Source organism: Ailuropoda melanoleuca, chromosome X, assembly GCF_002007445.2.
Source record: "Ailuropoda melanoleuca isolate Jingjing chromosome X, ASM200744v2, whole genome shotgun sequence".
Classification (NCBI taxonomy): Eukaryota; Metazoa; Chordata; class Mammalia; order Carnivora; family Ursidae; genus Ailuropoda; species Ailuropoda melanoleuca.
In genome coordinates, this window is record NC_048238.1 from 79,165,061 (window position 1) to 79,169,136 (window position 4,076).

Genomic DNA, 4,076 nt, shown 5'->3' on the forward strand with positions numbered 1-4,076 from the left:
TGTTTCCCTCAAGTACATATAGATCTAGGATTGTAGCTGCTGAAAAACAGTGGAATAGTAAAAAGTATTGAGTAAGTAGCTCTTAAATTATCTGTGCCATCTTGAATAGTATGTAATCTTAACTGGCTTAAATACTTCTTATTCAAATGTAAAGAGTCCACATTTTATTAGAAAGGTATATTCTATTTTTTTCTCATTAAATTTTTGTTTTTTAATGGGTCTCAAAATTCTGTGACAGATTTTTGGTCAAGTTGTTTCCATTAAAAAGTACTGATTTTAAAAACTAATAACTTAAAACTGCCACACACACAAAAAAACCAAATGGTCCACAAAACATTCTCCTTTCCTTCTGAAGGTTTTACGATGCATTGTTATCATTAACCAGTCTTTTACTATTAAACTTAAATGGCCAATTGACACAAACAGTTTTGAGACCGTTCTTCCACCACTGATTAAGACTGGGGTGGCAGGTATTGGGGATAATATTCATTTAGCCTCTGAGCTTTCTGGGCAGACTTGGTGACCTTGACAGCTCCAAGTGCATTCTTGTCCACTGCTTTGATGACACCAAGAGCAACCGTCTGTCTCATGTCATGAACAGCAAAACGGCCCAAAGGAGGATAGTCAGAGAAGCTCTCAACACACATAGGCTTTCCAGGAACCATATCAACAATGGCAGCATCACCAGATTTCAAGAACTTAGGACCATCTTCCAGCTTTTTTTCCAGAACAACGATCTATCTTCTCCTTCAGCTCAGCAAACTTGCAAGCAATGTGAGCTGTGTGACAATCCAGCACAGGTGCATATCCAGCACTGATCTGGCCTGGATGGTTCAGGATAATCACCTGAGCCATGAAGCCAGCTGCTTCCATTGGTGGGTCATTTTTGCTGTCACCAGCCACATTGCCATAATGAACATCTTTGACAGATACGTTCTTGACATTGAAGCCCATATTGTCCCCAGGAAGAGCCTCACTCAAAGCTTCATGGTGCATTTCAACAGACTTTACTTCAGTTGTAACATTGACTGGAGCAAAGGTGACAACATGCCAGGTTTAAGAACACCAGTCTCCACTCGGCCCACAGGGACAGTACCAATACCACCAATTTTGTAGACATCCTGCAGAGGCATATGCAAGGGCTTGTCAGTAGGACGAGTTGGTGGCAGAATGCAATCCAGAGCTTCAAGTAGTGTGGTTCCACTGGCGTTCCCATCCTTACGGGTGACTTTCCATCCCTTGAACCAAGGCATGTTAGCACTTGGCTCCAGCATGTTGTCACTGTTTCAACCAGAAATTAGCACAAATGCTACTGTGTGGGGGTTGTAGCCAACTTTCTTAATGTAGGTGCTGACTCAACAATTAGTTGTTTTACACCCAGTGTGTAAGCCAGAAGGGCATGCTCACGGGTCTGCCCATTCTTGGAGATACCTGCTTCAAATTCACCAACACCAGCAGCAACAATCAGGACAGCACAGTCAGCCTGAGATGTGCCTACAATCACGTTTTTTATAAAGTCTCTGTGTCCTAGGCCATCAATGATGGTCACATATTACTTGCTGGTCTCGAATTTCCACAGGGAGATATCAATGGTGATACCACATTTACGTTCAGCTTTTAGTTTATCCAAGACCCAGGCACACTTGAAATAGCCCTTTCCCATCTCATTAGCCTCCTTCTTGAATTTCTCAATAGTTCTTTTGTCGATCCCACCACATTTGTAGATCAGATGACCAGTAGTGGTAGACTCGCCCAAATCTACATGTCCAATGATGACGATGTTGATGTGAGTCTTTTCTTTTCCCATTTTGGTTTAGGTTGAGCAGTGGTTTTCACGACACCTGTGTTCTGGCAGCAAACCCATTGCATAAAAGAAGAAACCTATATTCTAATATGTGTGTGTGTACTATAATGAAACTTTATCTTGTAGGAGAAGGATTATGTCTTATGCCTTTCTGTGTTCCAAGCATTTAGCCCACTGCTGTACAACCACAAACTGCTCAATAAATGTATGTTCTTGATGATATTGATAAAATTATCAATCCCACAAAGGACTGTACTCTGTACCCTCTGAAATGGAGTAGATATACCACCGCCTTGAACTCTTTGCAGGAAGAATACTTTTTAAATGACAAGTACAAGTAGGAGCTATCTGAGTATTTGTTAACCTTTACCATGAAAGCAGATTAAAATTCTCCAGAGTGTAATAAGTCCCTGGGAGACTGTTCCACTTATTACAAATTTCCTTCATTTATCTCATTACCTGAAGTGACATTTAACATCTTGCTCAGTTGGAATAATTTGATCTAATGCACATTATCTTTCTTATGAATGACGATGGTTCTAGTGAAAGATGAAAGCTCAGTTATAACAAGAGCATTTTGTCAAATTCATATAGTATTGCCAAAAATGTTGCAAATCATAATTTAAAGATAGTTTTTTAATCCATTTTGAACTACTGCATTATTTTCTACTAGCTCTTTTCAGCCTGTTACCTCTAAAAATTGTGTGCCTGTTTTTCCACATAATGAGTATCTTGACTTTCTTATTATCCCTTTTTGTGGCCATATTAACTTCCCTGGTTTGATGCTGTTTTCTGTCTTCTAGGTGAGTTGATGAGGTCCAAGGTTGGCTATAAAAGAAGCATCAAACTTGAGGTCTACTGTAAAAATATTTCTAGTCCTTATCATTATCTTTGGTATTGGCTCTTGTCAAACCAGTTCCATTGTACTATATACTCTGGATGCTATACTATAGTTTAAATAACCACATATTTGACTATTTGTTATAATACTATGTTTGAATTAATACTCAATTCTCTGCATTCCTGACTCTAGTTAGTTAACCACCAGATGTCTTGAATGGTCTCTGGTTGTGCCAATATACTAGAAATTTATAGCCATTACTTCTTCAAAATTTGCTTGAAGGATACATGCTTCCCCCAGAGGGGCTAGCTCCAGTTTCTTAACTGCCTGGAGCTCCACTTTAGGCTCTGAGCTTCCCTAGTATTTTCAATAGTTGATTAATTCAGTTTTTTTTAAACTTCAGATCTTTTGTATACAGACAAAGAATGCTAATACCCCAAAACCTAATGCAAAAAAATGAAAAATCTCTATTAACACCATAGATTTAGCCTAGGAAATATGGATTACATTCTCTCCATGTGATGGTTAATTTTATGCATCAACTTGGCTAGGCCACAAAACCTAAATATTTAGCCAAACATTGTTGTAGATGTTTCTGTGAAGGTATTTTTTAAATGAGATTGACCTTTAAATCATTAGACTTTGATTAAAGCAAATTAACCTCCATAATGGGGGTGGGCCTCATCCAATCAGCTGAAGGCTTTAATAGCTAAGGACTGGCCTCCTGGAAAGAAAAAGGAATTCTGCCAGCAGATTGACTTCAGACTCAAACTGCAACTCTTCTCTGGGTGTCCAGCCTTCTGACCTATTCTGCAGATTTTTGATCTTGAACTTGCCAACCTTCACCACGTGAGCCAGTTCCTTAAAAAAAGTGTGTGTGTATGTGTGTGTCTTCTCTTCTTTTCTCTTCTCTTCTCTTCTCTTCTCTTCTCTTCTCTTCTCTTCTCTTCTCTTCTCTTCTCTCCTCTCCTCTCCTCTCCTCTCCTCTCCTCTCCTCTCCTCTCCTCTTCTCTTCTCTTCTCTTCTCCTCTTGAGTACCCTGACTAATATCTTCTGGAGTCACTAGTAGGGATTAAAACTTCTGAAATAATCACTGAAATTTTGAGAATGAAGAAACCACTTACATTGAAAGTGTAGATTGCTCTGGGTAGCATAGACATTTTAACTATATTAATTCTTCCAATCCATGAGCATGGAATATTTTTCCATGTTTTTGTGTCTTCTTCAATGTCTTTCAAGAATGATTTGTAGTTTCTAGAATATAGATCATTTACATCTCTGATTAATTCCGAGATAACATATGATTTTTGTTGCTATTGTAAATGGAATGGATTCCCTAATTTCTCTTTCTTTAGTCTCATTGTTTGTGTATAGAAATGCAACTGATTTCTGAGCATTGATTTTGTATCCCGCCACATTACTGAATTGCTC

General features: G+C 38.6%; 1 pseudogene; it reads right to left on the reverse strand.

Annotated features, from left to right (window-relative positions):
• Positions 1-341: 341 nt before the first annotated feature.
• On the reverse strand, positions 342-1,807 carry LOC100483940 (annotated as a pseudogene).
• Positions 1,808-4,076: the final 2,269 nt, after the last annotated feature.